This window comes from Mus caroli, unplaced genomic scaffold (genome assembly GCF_978045245.1).
Source record: "Mus caroli unplaced genomic scaffold, Mus_caroli_1 scaffold_12, whole genome shotgun sequence".
NCBI lineage: Eukaryota > Metazoa > Chordata > Mammalia > Rodentia > Muridae > Mus > Mus caroli.
Genome location: NW_028227267.1, coordinates 66,826,351 through 66,844,125, shown reverse-complemented (window position 1 = coordinate 66,844,125; position 17,775 = coordinate 66,826,351). Strand labels below are relative to the sequence as shown.

At 39.1% G+C, this 17,775-nt stretch overlaps 1 protein-coding gene and 1 pseudogene across 1 annotated transcript in view; both read left to right on the top strand.

The window, feature by feature from the left end:
- Xpo7 (exportin 7) overlaps nucleotides 1-17,775 on the top strand; it is a 92,828-nt gene that overhangs the window by 22,031 nt on the left and 53,022 nt on the right. The gene's annotated exons all lie outside the window — the stretch shown is intronic.
- On the top strand, nucleotides 13,778-14,644 carry LOC110309055 (PCNA-associated factor pseudogene; annotated as a pseudogene).

The window sequence follows — 17,775 nt, the reverse complement described above, 5'->3', positions numbered from 1 at the left end:
GATTGTTTGTTTTATTGGTACCTAGGGGTTTTTTGTTTGTTTGTTTGTTGTTTTAGTTCTTTATATATTTTGGATATTAGCCCTCCATCAGGTGCGTATTTGGTAAAACTCTTTCCCATTCTGTAGACTGCTGGTTTGCCCGAAAGATGATCTCCTGTGTAGCAGCCTCTCAGTTTCCTGGGGTCCCTTTGTTGTTTGTTTACCTTTATGACCCAATCTCAGCCCTTCCTCTCCTCCCATCACCTCCTCACGCAAGTCTTCTTCCCATTCCAGGAGAAAAGGAAACCTCCCCTGGGTGTCACCTCCTCCCCCACCCTACTAACACTGCACTTCCTTACCCCTGCACATCAAGTCACTGTGGGGCTAAACACATCATCCTCTCCCACTGAGGCCAGACAAGGCTGTCCATTTAGGGACACAGGATCCACGGGCAGGCAGCAAGATCAGGGACAGCCCAGCTCCAGTTGTTGGAACCCACATGAAGATCAAGCTGCACATCTGCCACATACGTTCAAGGGCCTAGGTCCAGCTTGTGTATGCTCTTTGGTTGGTGATTCAGTCTCTGGGAGCCCCCAAAGGTCCCGGTTAGTTGGCTCTGTTGACCTTCCTATGGAGTACCTGTCCTCTTCAGCTCCCTCAATCCTCCCATCTCTTCTGTAAGATTCCCTGAGCTCCATCTAATGTTTGGGTGTGAGTCTCTGCATCTCTTTCCATTGGCCACTTGGTGGAGCCTCTCTGAGGACAGTTATGCTAGGTTCCTGTCAACAAGCATAACAAAGTATCATTAATAGTGTCAAAAATTAGTTCTTGTCTTTGGGGTGGGTCTCAATTTGGGGCAGTTATTGGTTGGCCAGCCCCTCGGTCTCTGCTTTATCTTTGTCCCTGCACATCTTATAGGCAGGACACATTTGGATCGAAGGTTTTGTGGGAGGATTATTGTCCTTATCCCTCCAGTGGGAGTCCTGCCTGGCCTCAGGAAGTGGATGAGATCTCATTTATTATTTAGTAATTGTTGATCTTAGTGCCTGTGCTAACAGTTCAGAAAAGGTTTTTCTGTGCCAATGGAATTTCAAAGCCATTCCCTACTTTCTCCTCCATCAGGTTCATTGTATGTGGTTTTATGTCGAAGTGTATGTGTGTGTGTGTCTGTCCATGTCCATGTCCATGAGTATATACAATGAGGAAAGCCAAAGGTTTCTGATCCCCTACAACTGGTGTTATGCAGTTGTGAGGTGCCTGATATGGGTGCTAAGACCTGAACTCGGTTCTTCTGGAAGAACAGTTCTGCATGCAGCCATCCAGCTTAACCAGCATCATTTGTTGAAGATGCTGTCTGTTTGCCAGTGCGTGTTTCTCAATTCTTTATCAAAAGTCACATGTCCATGGGTATGTGGATTTGTGTAGGTCTTCAGTTTGATTCCATTGATCAGTGTGTCTGTTTTGTACCAATATCATGCTCTTTTTATTACTGTAGCTTTATACTACAACTTGAAATCTGGGATTGTGATACCTCCAGCAGTTCTTTTATTATTCAGGATTATTTTAACTATCATGTTTTATTGTGTTTCCATATGAAGCTGAAAATTGTCCTGTCAAGGTCTGTGAAGAATCGTTTTGAAATTTTATGGGGATTTCATTGAATCTGTAGATTGCTTTTGGTAGATGGCCATTTTTATTATGTTAATACTGCTCATCCATGAGCATGGGAGATCTTTCCATCTTCTGACATCTTCAGTTTCTTTCTTCAATATCATGAAGGTTTTTAATCATACAAATCTTTTACTTTCTTGACTTTCTTGGTTAGGTTACACCAAGATATTTTATATTATTTGAGGCTATTGAAAGGCATTGTTTCCCTAATTTCTTTTTTCAGTCTATTTGTTGTTTGTGGGGTGTGTGTGCGTGCGTGCGTGTGTGTGTGTGTGTGTGTGTGTGTGTGTGTGTGTGTGTGTGTGTAGACCAGTTTTCTGTTATAGCTCTTGCTGTCCTGGTAACTTACTCGGTAGACCAGCAAACTGATCTTGAATTTAGACTTGCCTTCATCTGGGACTAAAAGTGTGTGCCGCCACCCCCACCCACCCACCCCCACCCCCCCGCCCAACTCCTTCAGTTTTCTTACTGCTCTAAGACTTCAAGTCATAGATACAAAGAGTACAAATTGAAGTAGAAAATTTTGATTTTCTTTTTTTGTTAGAGACTTAGTTATATCATATGATGTTTTTTAAAAAATAACTGTCTAATGAGAGGATTTTTTGCTTGAAGCAGACACGTGAAAAGATGTTTTACTAAAAACAGACCCATATGTTTTTCTGGAGACAACCTAGAAGAAGGGCATGTGATATTTTACTAGAGCGAATGTTTGAGAGAACATGTGATATTTAGAAAGCTATAAGTAAAGCCAACAGATAGTGGATGATACTGAGTAGTAGTGGTACAACTTGCCATTCTTTATCGGTCATCATTTGTCATGACGTCATAGAGAAAAGCATACCTAAAAACTTCTAATGATATTATGATCCCTGCAGAGTCAGGCAAATTGGCAGAGCCTTACAGTTTCTCAACCTGCTGTTCATAAATGGTGTTTGTGAGTCCTGCCATTGCTGATTCATAAATGGTATTTACAAGTAGTTCCTTTCCGCTGCCTCTAATAGGTGATAGACTAAAAAAGATATTAAAAATTTAAAAACCCTTAATTAAAAATCAATTTTAAAAAATCTAAACCTACAGTGGACAACCTTGTCTTCTTCTGTTTTGTTGTTGGTTTGGGGGTTTTTTTTGTTTTGTTTTTGTTTTTCGGGACAGGGTTTCTCTGTATAGCCCTGGCTGTCCTGGAACTCACTTTATAGACCAGGCTGGCCTCAAATTCAGAAATCCACCTGCCTCTGCCTCCCAAGTACTGGGATTAAAGGTGTGCGCCACCACGCCCGGCTATTGTTCAGAATTTTAATGGAGCTGCTTTGATCTTCTCTCCATTTAAGTTGATTTTGGTTATAGGCTTTCTTTATGACTTTATTATATTAAATTATGTCTCTCTTATCTCTAATTTCTTCAGGGCTTTTATCATGAAAGGGTGTTAGATTTTGTCAAAGTCCTCTTTTGCATCTACTGAGATGATCATGTAGGGTTTTTTTTCTCTCAATTTGCATAGAAAGTGGATTACATTTGTTGATTTTCGTATATTGAACTGGCCCTGCATCTCTGGGATGAAGCCTACTTGATCATGGTAGATGATCCTTTTGATGTGTTCTTAGATTCAGTTTGCAAGTATTTTATTGAGAATTTTTACATCTGTGTTCATAAAGGAAGTTGATCTGTAATTTTTCTTTGTTGGATCTTTATGTGGTTCTGGTATCAGAGTAAATGTGGTTTTGTAAAATTAGTTGGGGAGTGTTTCTTGTTTCTATTTTGTAGGATAATTTGAGGAGTATTGGTGTAAACTCTTCTTTGAAATCCTGGTAGAATTGTTCACTAAAACCATCTGACCCTGGGTTTCTTTTGTTTAGGAGACTTTTTTTTTTTTTCCTTAACCACTGAGCCATTCTCCAGCCCTGGTTGGGAGATGTTTAATGGCTGCTTTTATCTCCTTAGGGGTATTAGGTCTGTTTAAATTACTTATTTAATGCTTACTTGACTTTGAGAAATGGTTTGTGTTTTCCAGTATGGTGGATTACTGGGTTTTAAAGTATGTTTAGATTCCTTAAGTGTTTTTATGTCCCCTTTTTCATTTCTGATTTTATAAATTTGGATTAATCAGTCTTTTAGTAAATTTGAATAACAATTGTCAGTCTTACTGATTTTTCTCAAGAACCAACTCTTTTTTTCCATTGATTCTATTGTTTTTGTTGTTATGATTGTTGTTGTTTTTTCAGCTCTGAGTTTGATTAATTCTTGCCTTCTGTTCCTTTTTTGGGTGTGGTTTTTATTTTTGTTCTAGCACTTTCAGGTGTGCTGTTACTTAGTGTGCCATCTCTTTTTTTTTTTAATGCAGACAGTGCTATGAACTTACCTTAGAACCACCTTCACTGTGACCTTAAGTTTGAGTATGTTGTTAATTCCTTTTCATTCTGTTCTAGAAAGCTTTTAATTTCTGTCTTGGCCCACGTTTCATTCAGTAGTGAGTTGTTCAGTTTCCATCAGTTTGTAAGATTTCTGTTCTTTCTGTTGTTGATATCAACTTTAATCTGTGGTAAGATAGTATGCAGGATATTATTTCAATTTTCTTGTATCCGTTGAGACTTGCTTTGTGTCTGAGCATGTGGTCAGTTTTGGAGGAAAGTCTTATGAGGTGCAGAGAATGTGTATTCTTTTGTGTCTGGGTGAAATGTTCTCTAGATAACTGTTAGGTCCAAATTGTGTTCGGTGCATAGATGTTAAGAATTGCAGTATCCTCTTGGTGAACTTTTCTTTTGATAAGTATGTAGTGCCTTCCTTGTCTCTTCTGATTAGTTTTGGTTTGAAGTCTGTTTTGTCAGATACTAAAAATGGCTCTCCCAGCTTGCTCCTTAGGTTCATTTGTTTAGAATATCTTTTTCCATCCTTTTATTTTGAGGTGATGTCTATCCTTGATGTTAAGGTATGTTTTAGATGCAGCAAAAGGATGAGTCCTCTTTTCACATCCATTTTGTTAATCTGTGTTATTGGGAAATTGAGACCATTGATATTGAGAAATATCAGTGAACAGTGGTTGGTGGTTCTTCTGCTACTGTGTGTTTCCTTCCTCTTCTATTATTTGCTAGTCTGTGGTTATCTAGTTCCTGTGTTTTCTTAGGTTTAGTTAACCTCTTTGGTTGGAGTTTTTCTTGTACCACAGTGATTCTCAACCTACCTAATTCTGCAACCCTTTAATACAGTTCCTCATGTTGTGATTACCCCCAACCATAGAATTATTTGTTGCTACTTCATAGCAATTATGAATTGTAATGTAAATATACAGGGTATCTGATGTGCAACCTCTATGAAAAAGTTATTGGACCTCTAGAGGTGTCACTGCCCACAGGTTGAGAACTGTTGGCTAGATTTCTAATAGATACTGTTTTAATTTGGTTTTCTTACAAATGTCTTATTTTCTCAATCTATTATGATTGAAAGTCTTGTTGGGTATAGTAGTCTAGCTCATCTGTCTAGGCCCTTCTACTTTTTAGAGTCTCCATTGAGAAATCAAGTGTAATTTTAATGGTTCTGCCTTTATATATGCCTTTATTTTCTTTCTTTGTTCTGTACATTTAGTGTTTTGATTTATTAATATTATTATTATTATGTGGCAAGGGAACTTTTTTTCTGGTTTAGTCTATTTGGTGTTCTGTATGCTTCTTGTACCTTAATAGAAATATTCTTTAGGGCTGTTGAGATGGCTCAGTGGGTAAGAGCACCCAACTGTTCTTCCGAAGGTCCGGAGTTCAATCCCAGCAACCACATGGTGGCTCACAACCATCCGTAATGAGATCTGACTCCCTCTTCTGGAGTGTCTGAAGACAGGTACAGTGTACTTACATATAATAAATAAATAAATCTAAAAAAAAAAAAAGAAAGAAATATTCTTTAGATTGGGGAAATTTTATATATTTCCCGTGCCTTTTGTGCGTTTTAATTGGGTTTGTTTTCTTTTTTTTAAGATTTATTTATTATTTTATGTATATGAGTACACTGTAGCTGTACAGATGGTTGTGGGCCTTCATATGGTTGCTGGGAATTGAATTTAGGACCTCTGCTTACTCAGGTCAACCCTCTTCGCTCCAGCCCAAAGATCTATTATTATAAATAACTACACTGTAACTGTCCTCAGACATTACGGATGGTAGTAGATAAGAACTGACTCCTACAAGTTGCCCTCTGAGCTGGAATTGATGGCGTACACCTATATAATCTGAGTACTTCAGAGATAGACTGAGTTCAAGGTATATGGAGTGCAGGGGGTTGATTTTGAAACTGGCTTGGTATGTAATAACCCAAACTGGCCTTAAACTCTCAACTACCTCAGCTTCCTGATGTTTCAATTTTTATAAATTTCTTCCAAATCTGGCTTCATAGAATATGGCTGAATTCTCACGTTTACTCCCATATTTAGCCTATGATGATACATTTATTGTAAAGAATACAGTGTCTGAACAGAATCCAGTCTCACACAAATATTGTAGTGGGAAGGGAAGAGTATTTTAATAGCCTTTTCAGATTGTTTTGGGTATTCTACAGATGGTAGTTTTGTGAAAGTTAGTTTCATTGTGTTATCTAAAATCTTTTCTGAACATTCATTCCTCTGGTAAGTGAAAACCAGTGGTCTGCAGAAGTATTTTATAATTCTCGTATTGTTATATACAAATATTTTATGTCCACCTTTTTTAAATAGTTTTGGTTTGGGTTGGGGGGGAGTAAATTTTTTATTGTTTGTTTGTTTGTTTTTTCCAGACAGGGTTTCTCTATGTAGCCCTGGCTGTCCTGGAACTCACTCTGTAGACCAGGCTGGCCTCAAACTCAGAAATCCTATCCCAAGTGCTGGGTTAAAGGCGTGCACCACCACTGCCCGGCTATGTCCACATTTTAATTGCACTACTAATTGTGTGCATGTCAGAAAGTAGGATGCGAGAGTGGTCCAAGTGGTTGATACCATGTGTGTCCCAGGTGTCAAACTCAGGCCATCAGGCTTGGCAGGAAGTGCCTTACCTGCTGAGTCATTTCTCTGGCCCTTACGATTGAGACTTATTTAGTAAAAGTCATTTTTCTCCATCAAGCATAATCTCAAGTAAAACGACTACGCTTTTACTTTGCTTTAAAGGAATGGGTGGCAGCCAAGAATTCCAAGACTGTCCATATGCTTTGAAGTCACTGTCGTGGTTTGCACTAAAGTCCCGTTGGATTATCTACCATTACTTTAGTGCCTTTTCAGTACCATTTGTGTAAGTGTCAGTAAAATAAAAAGATATAAAGTATTTTAGTGCCATTGTGTACAGTCTTAGAGACATCTTGGAAGTCTCAGCGAACTCCCTAGGTCTGTGAGCTATATTTTTGAGAACTTTAAACCAGAGGATTTTGTATCTATTTGGCACTCTTCTTGTTTGTATTTGGAAGAAAAAAATTAAAGACGTGTTTTTAAGTATCTGGCACACAATATGGCTTTCCTTGGCTCATCAGAAATTAAGAACTTGATATTTTATGACTGTTTCTTTAGAATGTCATCAGTTAAATAAAATATTGAGAATTGTAGTGTTAGAGTTGTAGAGTGAGTGACGGTGGGTTCCAGAATTCTTTTCCACATCGTCTGGGAAACATATAAGCCCCTACTCTTTGGATTGCTGTAACTGAGCACATTTCTTTCTTTCTTTCTTTCTTTCTTTCTTTCTTTCTTTCTTTCTTTCTTTTTTTCTTCCAAAAACAATTTTTATTAGATATTTTCTTCATTTACCTTTCAAATGCTATCCCAGAAGTCCCCTATACCCTCCCCCCGCCCTGCTCCCCAACCCACCCACTCCCACTTCTTGGCCCTGGTGTTCCCCTGTACTGGGGCATATAAAGTTTGCAAGACCAAGGGGCCTCTCTTCCCAGTGATGGCCTACTAGGCCATCTTCTGATACATATGCAGCTAGAGACACGAGCTCTGGGGGTACTGGTTAGTGCATATTGTTGTTCCCCCTATAGGGTTGCAGATCCCTTTAGCTCCTTGGGTGCTTTCTCTAGCTCCTCCATTGGGGGCCCTGTGTTCCTCCAGTAGATGACTGTGAGCATCCACTTCTGTATTTGCCAGGCACTGGCATAGCCTCAGGGCTTGTGTCTAGTTTTACTGTAGCTTGTGTCATGTTTGTTTGATATCTTTTGGAGGCCTGCTCTGTTTTTTAAAGGGAAACAGAGGAGAAGTGGATCTGGGAGAGGGTAGGCGGGAGAAAGAACTGAGCTATATCAGCACAATCTTGCTGGCATATGCAATAGTGTTTGGGTTTGGTGGCTGTTTATGGGATGGATCCTCGGGTGTGGCAGTCTCTGGATGGTCCTTCTTTCGGTCTCAGCTCCAAACTTTATCTCTGTAACTCCTTCCATGGGTATTTTGTTCCCCATTCTAAGGAGGAATGAAGTATCCACACTTTGGTCTTCCTTATTCTTGATTTTCATGTGTTTTGCAAATTGTATCTTGGGCATTCTAAGTTTCTGGGCTAATATCCACTTATCAGTGAGTGCATATCAGCACATTTCTTTTTCAAGTGTATGTTTTAATACATATGTTTGAAGATAAGAATTTTAAGATAGAAAAACAAATTTTAATAATACTAAGGGATGGGTTATATTATTACACTGGCATAATAATCCTTATGTTGTTCCCTCCTGTTTTGCAGATAAAACTGAAATGAGAGTTCTTATTTTCTCCCCAAGTATCACAGACATTTAAATGTCTCTATAGTAAAGAAGTCTATATTTGGGCCTCATAATCCAAGCATTTGGGAGGCTATGACAGAATTTCTGTGAGTTCAGAGCCTGGGCTACATAGTGAGTTCCAAGCAGATCTACCTTGTCTCACAAAACAAAACAACCAAAAGTACCTATTTATTGGCTGCATGCATGCATGTATGTATATACCACTTATACATTCAAAATGATTGAATAGTGTAACCAAGTAAGTTATAAACTCAAACTGAAGTGACAAACACAGACCATGTATGGGTCTGAGCTAGGTCTCTGCATATATGTATGTTATGGTTGAATAGCTTGATGTTGTGGGACCCCCAACAGTGGAAGTTGGGGCTGTCTCTGACCCTTTTGCCATCACTTAGGACCATTTTACTCCTACTTGGTTGCCTCGTCTAGTGTGGATTAAGGGCTTGTGTCTAGTTTTACTGTAGCTTGTGTCATGTTTGTTTGATATCTTTTGGAGGCCTGCTCTGTTTTTTAAAGGGAAACAGAGGAGAAGTGGATCTGGGAGAGGGTAGGCGGGACAAAGAACTGAGAGGAGTAGAGGGAAAGAAACTGGTTGGGATGTAATGTATGAGAGAAGAATAATTAAAAATTACAAATCAAAGTTATAAACTCATTAAACAAAGGATAAGTTGTCTGGAGAGATGACTCAGTGGTTAAGAGCACTGGCTGCTCTTCCAGAGGTCCTGAGTTCAAATCCCATCAACCACATGGCGGCTCACAACCATCTGTAATGGGATCTGATGCCCTCTTCTGATGTGTCTGAAGACAGCTAAAATGTACTCACATAAATAAATAAATTTAAAAAGAAAATAAAAGAATGTGTTAACATGATTTATGTTTTAAAAATATGTCCTGCTAAGTACTTGAAATCAATATGATCTGAATATTCAGAACTACTTCATGGGGGGTTTACTTTTTGGCTTTGAGACAGGTTCATTATGTCACCAAGGCTGATCTTTCAGATTTGCCATTATTCTGCTTTGATGTTTTAGGAATGCTTGGGTTTTAACAGTCCACAACCACATTCATGAGAGATTAAAACAAACCAGTAATGTCAGTAGACATACTTTATCTGGGACAAGCAATGTATTTGATAAATATAAAAAAATATTCTCAGAATACCCTCCAACATTGAGCAGTTGGATGAAACATAAACTGTAATGTCAAGTGTTTAGTGATAACTAAGTGCTTCAGTCAAGTACTGTATCCCAACAGTGCTAACCAAATGAATGAGTCATTGTTAGTGAGGGAAAGGGACTCTCATCTGGCCAAAGTCTCTGGTTTGGTGGGGGGGGGGGGGCGGCATTTAATGTAAAATATTTCATTGGTAATTTAAATAAGGGAATAAGGGTTTTTTTTAAAAAATATGTACTGTGTGTTTGCTTGTGTGTATCATGTGGAGGCCAGAAGGGATCATTGGATCCCCTGTAACTGCATTGCACACTATTGGGATCCATGCTTTGATTGCTGGGAAGATCCTCAAAAGAACAGCAACCACTGAGCAAGCCAACTCTCCAGCTCCTAGACAAGAACTTTATTCAGTATATTTATTTAATAACTTCTGTGAACTGTATATTCCAAAATTATCCTATATAATCTCAGCAGGAGACACTGGAGCTCTTGACTCAGGAGACTACACAACAGTCCACTGAGAAAGTTTAGCACACTGGTCACACAGCACTAAGCACTGTTTGGGCATTGTCCTGTTCTTTTATATACAGACTGGAAATATCTCATCATGCTGAAACACTATTCCGTGTTTAACAATATAACATGTAAATACATAAAGACTCCTCCATGTAGGTGTGGAAAAACCGTGTTTGTATGCAAAAGATCTAGTTTACATGCTTAGAGGGGAAAAGGACTATGGAGTTTCTGACACTTTGGCATGGTATAGTGCCTAAACCTACTGGATAACCCAAGCAGTGGCCTTTAAAAATCTTTTTAAGAATGTTGCTGGTTCTGGTGGTTCGGGTGGCAGGAAGTGGGGGGGGGGGTGGAGAAGAGGAGGAGGAGGAGGTGGTGGTGGTGGTGGTGGAGGTGGTGGTGGTGGAGGTGGTGGAGGTGGCAGCAGTGCTGGTGGAAGTTTCTAAGTATGTACAATCCCTTGAGACCAGAAATGATAGAGGAATCCAGGGAGATGGATCAGAGGTGTCAAGAGCACTTGCTTTGCAGCTCTTTGGATCCAAATTTGGTTCCCACTTGTTACTCTAGCCCCAGGGGATCCAACACCATCTCTGGGCTCCAAGGGCACTTGTATTCAAATGTGCACATTGACAAATAGACATATACTTTAAAATGAAATCGTTTTTTAAAATCACGAATCATGATAAGAAAATTTTAGTTTTAGCCATATAAAGTCACCATTTTTGCAGGTCAAGAGGAGTGTGCTTTTGACATTTTCATATGGTTCAAATAAAAGATGAAGAGTTGAGCTTTTCTGGATTTGTTGTTGTCTTGTTCATCCTCAGGAAAATAAGCATTGGCCCATATTCAGAAAGCATCTATACCAGAATATTCCTGAATGAATTTATTACTTAACACACCAAAAGGCATCTTAGGTGCTAGTAAATGTCACATTCTAAAACTAGTGGGTATGGGATTGTTTCAGTGAAACTGTGTCCCTTTTTAAAAGCCAGTGAGAACTTTAGTGGATGTGGGTCCTAAATGTATATGGTTTCCTCCATGGCTAAGAGTTCTCACCAGGGAAAAACCCTGGTCATTAATACCAAATTAGCAAGCCAGGGTTCTGAAATGGGAACAGGCAAAGTCAGAGTAATGTTGTAAGGTTTGCTGGTACCCAAGGAAAGTTCTGGATACATTGCTGCTAGTTTGTGTTTTACTGTTGAATCACAGCTTTCCCCCAAATTCGTAAATTGATGGAGTAGTTGCAGAAACTTACACCACAAGCCAGATTTGTTTATTAGCAATTTCCATATTTATGTTAAGTGGCTTCAGGTGTAATAGGCTCTTTGGAATTCAGTTGTTGCTCCAGCAACCATCAGAGACTGACCCAGACAGCCTCAGCTTTTCCTGCAGAGGTCACTTCTAGGAGGCCCACTTTCCACTGAATAGCATGGCCGGGACAGAAACTGAGATGTGTGACGTCTCCCCATGACTGCCATTCGGTGGAAGTTGATTTTATGCATTAGTTGTTCCTGAGTAGTTACAGAAAAGGCTAGCATTTAAAATCCCCACAAAAAGCAATGTGGGGGGAGGGAGGTGTGTGTGTGTGTGTGTGTGTGTGTGTGTGTTTGCATATCTGTGTTAAATTCAAAGGGCTTAACTTTCCCCAGTCTATCTCTTAAGTATGACAGCCATTCTCTTAACCTTGCCCAGGATAGTGACCATTGTTGACTAATTTTGTTAGGGACTTGACAATAGATATTTACTTTTTTGTAGTGTAGAAAATCTTGAATTTCTGATAAAATAGTTGCTAACCGTGAGCACTTTAATTACCAAAATGGTAAGATAAGTTAAAAATCTTGTTTTTTTTTTTTTGTTTGTTTGTTTTGTTTTGTTTTGTGACAGTGTTAATCTGTAGCCCTGGCTGTCCAGGAACTTGCTTTGTAGACCAGGCTAGCCTCTAACTCAGAGATTGGCCTGCCTCTGCTTCCTAAATTCTGGGATTAAAGGCATGGGCAACCACAGCCCAGCAACTTGGATCATTCTTATTTGGGATTTAAGTTTTGTTTGTTTGAGGTATTAAAAATTGTATGCGTACTAGGTAGTTTGGTTTTGCTTTGTTTTGCTACTTCACAGCCATACACTAAAATATTTTCGTATCCAGTTGAGCTGAATGGACCTAAAATTACCTCATTTCCTCAGATGAAATGCCTTTAATCTTACTTATTTCTAGACTTTTAAGGACATTTCCAAAGAAACACTTGCCTGAAGATTTAATTAGCATAGTACCATTTGTGGAAAGAATACTTCGTGCTCAGAAACTATAGGAGCCAATTTCTGCTTGTCTGAGGAAGAACTGTCAGACGTGTAAGCTTTGTAAGTGGGGCTCTGCTGAGATGTTTAGGAAGCTCACATCTGTGTTCCTGGAACATGGCTTCTACAATGTCAAGTTACTTTCAAGTGGTAGTGTACACAGAATGTCTGCTGTCTGCCTTAGGAGAAATCCTTACGCTAACTGGTACAGAAAATCATGTGTACCTTTTTTTTTTTTTTTTTTTTTTTTTAAAGATTTATTTATTTATTATTATGTAAGTACACTGTAGCTGTCCCCAGACACTCCAGAAGAGGGAGTCAGATCTCGTTATGGATGGTTGTGAGCCACCATGTGGTTGCTGGGATTTGAACTCCTGACCTTTGGAAGAGCAGTCGGGTGCTCTTACCCACTGAGCCATCTCACCAGCCCCCATGTGTACCTTTTATTATATTTTAAATAAGAATTACTAAAAATCTTACATTTATACAGAAAACAAAACATGTATAAAGGGTCTTCTGCACATAGTTGGCATCTAACACACTAGTCTTCCTTTTAGGAAGACGCGGTGTGCCATCTCCATTGAAGACACAAGTAGATGACCCTGCCTATTTAACTAACCCCACTTGACCACTAAAAGTTTGGACTCTTTTTTTTGTTTGTTTTTACTTCTCTCTAAGAGCTGTCTTAACTATTCAAGACTAGCCCACAACCCTGTAGACCTTATAATGCATTCTGCTTTTCGTGGTGTGTATCACCCCTCACATTCCCTATATGTGCTTCCTATGTTTAGTACATTTATCTTCCCTAACTGATGCCAACACCAGGAGGCCAACAATCTTTGTTTTTTGTTTTTTTTTTAAAGATTTATTTATTTATTATATGTAAGTACACTGTAGCTGTCTTCAGACACTCCAGAAGAGGGCGCCAGATCTCGTTACGGATGGTTGTGAGCCACCATGTGGTTGCTGGGATTTGAACTCTGGACCTTTGGAAGAGCAGTCGGGTGCTCTTACTCACTGAGCCATGTCACCAGCCCACAATCTTTGTTTTGATCACTGATATTACCAAGCATTTAGAATGGTGTTGGCACATAGTAGGCACTCATCTGTCATTAAATGGATCTTATTTTGCATGTGGTAGAAAAGGGGCTTTGAAGAGTAAGACTGTTTCTGAGGTTATGAAAACAGTCCAGTAGAACTACACATACACTACTGCAAACCCTCCTCAGTGTTCTTTTCATTAGCCTACCAGTCTGCCCATTTAGCTTAAATAGCAATTCAGCCCTCAGCACTTGGTCTCACTTGAAGAAAATAACAGCCTTACATATGTGATCAGTTGGTGTGTTACTGAGCTACTACTGTTTCCAGAACATTATGTTCTTAGTCAGTAGTTTGAGAAATCCTTTTTAAAGAATATTTATGGTACTCAAAGTTTCTTTATGCTGACAATAATTATATACATAAGTTGCTTATATCTGACTATGAGTCGTGTGGTTATGTTGATGCCAATGCTGTCAAGACAGTGGGAATCCCAATACGTGATGGAAGATTGGTGCCAGCCCAGCCAAGTTTTAGCTGACTGAAGTAAAAGCCATCCAGGCCCACACTCACATTGTAACCTCCTGACATGTCAGATACATTCTTCCTAGCTTTTTTTCTTTGTAAGAATTTAGATTGGGAGTTCTTCTCTCATTGAGACATCTGCAGTTGGGGTGTCGATGAAAGTTGTCTCTTCCTGTTGAACATGGTGCAGACCAAAGCAAACTACGTCCCAGGAGCCTACAGAAAAACGGTGGCTTCTCAAGCCACTAGGAAGGTGCTTGGCTCCTCCACCTTTGTCACCAATTCTTCAAGTTCATCGAGAAAAGCTGAAAATAAGTATGCAGGAGGGAACCCAGTCTGTGTGCCCCCAACTCCCAAAAAGGCATCGGGGAATTAATTCTTCAGGCTGTCCCCTAAAGAGTCTACAAAGGAAAACCAGATTCCTGAAGAAACAGGAAGCAGTGGCTTAGGAAAAGCAAAGAGAAAAGCTTGTCCTTTGCAACCTGATCACAGAGATGATGAAAACGAATAGAATTTACTCATCTGAATAATGTCTTCAGTTTTTCTACATTACTTACATGTAAATTCGGGTAAATGAGTTTGTCCAATTGGCTTGTTGGTGGGAAAAAAATTAGGCTAAAATTTAGCCATTCAAAAGAAACCAGATATAAGAATGGAGAATTTTTATAATTTGTAAATTTGAATTGCATACTTACATTTATGTCCTATGCTCCTCCTTTCTTACCTGTTAAAGCTGCTTCTTAAAACCAACCTTACCTGACACTCTAATTACCACTCTACGGTCTTTGCTTAGATTTTTGTACTGATGTCATTTTATGGGCATTGATTATGGAAATGGCACCATACTGTTATGGCATGTTTGCTTTAAAAATTTGACTTAGGCCGGGCAGTGGTGGTGCACGCCTTTAATCCCAGCACTCAGGAGGCAGAGGCAGGCAGATTTCTGAGTTTGAGGACAGCCAGGGCTACACAGAGAAACCCTGTCTCGAAGAACCCCCCCCCCAAAAAAAGAAATTGACTTAGTCTTTTTTACATTAAAATTTTCAATATTAATTAAGTAAAAAAAAAAAGAATTTAGTTTGGAAAAACATGATCCCAGTTTAGGAAGTAAAATGAAGGTAAATTACCTTTAATCGTTTCCTGCAACAAGTTTCAAATACATACATAAAACAAAGACTCTGCTCTTTCATACCTTCTGCAAGCAGGTCTCAGTGAGAAACTGACTTTGACTCTGTGGGTTTCTTATTCAATATTTTTATTGCCTATCATAAAAGTGTTGTGTTTTGTTTTGTCTTGGTAGGGGTTGGGGGGTTGTTTGGGTTTGTTTGTTTGTTTGCTTGTTTATTTGAGGCAGGGTCAAACAAAGGGAAGATAAATGTGCTAAACATAGGAAGCACTATGTCTGTGTAAGCCTGGCTGTCCTGGAACTTGATCTGTGGACCACACTGGTCTCAAGCTCAGAATCAACCTGGCTCTGTGTGTAATACTTCCTGGGTGCTGAGATTAAAGGTATGTACACCTCCGCCCCACCCCCCACTGTGTGTGGTTTGTTTGTTTGTTTGTTTGTTTAAGATTTAATTATTTTATATATATGACGAGTACACTGTCACTGTCTTCAGTCACACCAGAAGAGGGCATCAGGTCCCATTACAGATGGTTGTGAGCTACCATGTGGTTGCTGGGAATTGAACTCAGGACCTCTGGAAGAGCAGTCAGTTCTCTTAACACTGAGCCACCTCTCCAATCTTGTGTTTTGGTTTTTTTATTACTACATTTATTTATTGGGGGAATGTAGAAAGGTGTAGAGGACTGCTTTCAGGAGTTGGTGCTTTCCTTCCGCCATGTGAGTCCCACAGACTGAATTCAGCTCCTTAGGCTTGCTAGTACCTTTACCCACTGATCCATCTTACCAGCCCTGTTTTTAATTTAATTTTATTGTTAAGGTTGTTTTTCTGTGCGTGACTTTTTTTTTTAGATTACTGGAATTTTGAGTAAAAACACAGTTTCTATATAACCCGTCATCTCCTGTCCTGTGCCCCTCAGTTTACCTGTATTTCTCGTTTCTACTCTCCGTGGAATGTGTTGTGAATGTTTGCGTTTTAACAAGGCTTATAGTACTATGTATTTGTTGTTCCGGTATCATACAGTCATTTCAACTGCTCTAAACACCGCCTGTGCTCTCCTTGTTCACCCATCCAACTCTGAACTGGCACGCGTTAAGTTTGTACTTTTTCTACTCTGCCTGTGGTGTTTGCCTTTCCCAGAATGTTTACAGTTGGGATCATTCAATATGTCACTTTTTCAGTTTAGTTTTGTATATATTTAAGTTCTTAGTGTCTCATCCAAATTTTGTTATAAAGTTTGTGTACAAGTTTTGAGGCAGACGTGAGTTTTCAGGTTTGAGGGATATATATGAAAAACTTAGTTGGTATATGTTGAGTATGTTTAGTTTCATAAGAAACTGCCAGACTGACTTAAAAAGTGGCTGCGCAGGGGTGTGCCCTCACCAGCAGTCTTTATGGTTTACATCTTTGGCAGTATCTTTATTGTCAGTGTTTGTGTGAGGGTGGCTCCTTGCTCTTTGAATTTAAAGCCTCTGACGATGTTAAAATTAAGTGCTTGTCATTGTCACATACTTCCCTGCCAGCTGTGTATTTGGTGAGTGTCCTGATCTTTGAGAGATTTGGGGGTAAGGGGTTGGGTTGGTTTAGGAAGTTTTTGATTATTTTGTTTTGTTTCCTGGTTTGGTTTGGCTTGGTTTTGTTTTGTTTTGTTAAGACAGGGTTGAACTAGCCTAGGCTAGCCTGAGACTTAGAACAGTCTACCTGCCTCAGCCTCCAAAGTGTGGTAAAGTTATAGGTATGAGCTACTGTGCCTAACGTGTGTGTGTGTGTTTAATTGGGATGTTTTCTTATATTTGAGGTGGGAATTTTAAAGGGATTGTTGAGTTTTAAGCAGTCTTTGTTTTGTTTTTTTGTTTGTACCTGCCTGGTTTCAGGTTTCTGCGAAGATTTTTCTTCCATTCTCTTGCTAGTCTTTTTATTCTTTTAAGCAAGTTAGTTTTCCTTTGTTAATGCATTTTAAGTTGATCATAGAAATTGTAAGGGCTAGAAGTGTAGAGAGAAGGGGGGACCCTGGCATATAGATAGTCTAATCACTGGGGGTCATCCTTGGCAACCTAGCTAGTCTAAAGCCTGAAAGAGATAAATATGATCACTTCTTTCCTTTGTTCTATTGGATATAATTCAGCTTTTACTATTTTAATTTTAATATTTTACTATTTTAATAGGATTTTGCATAAAGTACTCTTAAGTTTGAATGTGATGCAAAAATATTATTAAAAGCATAGATTTAAAATCGTCAGTGTACACTATGCAGCAGTGGCCCATTGCAGTGTAAGTTACCTAATAATTCAAAACAAATAGCTCAGCCGGGCGTGGTGGCGCACGCCTTTAATCCCAGCACTCGGGAGGCAGAGGCAGGCGGATTTCTGAGTTCGAGGCCAGCCTGGTCTACAAAGTGAGTTCCAGGACAGCCAGAGCTATACAGAGAAACCCTGTCTCGAAAAAACAAAAAAAAAAAAAAAAAACAAAAACAAAACAAATAGCTCTTAAAAACTAAGTCTATCAACATAAAAGTTTATGTAACATTCACACATTGACTCCATAAATGCCTAACCAATAGCTTATCACTTTCTGAACTTTGAAAGTCAATTGTTTAACCTAACCATTCTTGCTGCATAATAAAGATCACTATTACATTTCTTTAAAATCTGATAATATCAAGATAGTATCATACCAGTTTAACGTTAGAGATGTGGGGTGACATTGTTACCAGGAATATATGTTGAACTGTTGGGAGGATTGTTCTTCCTAT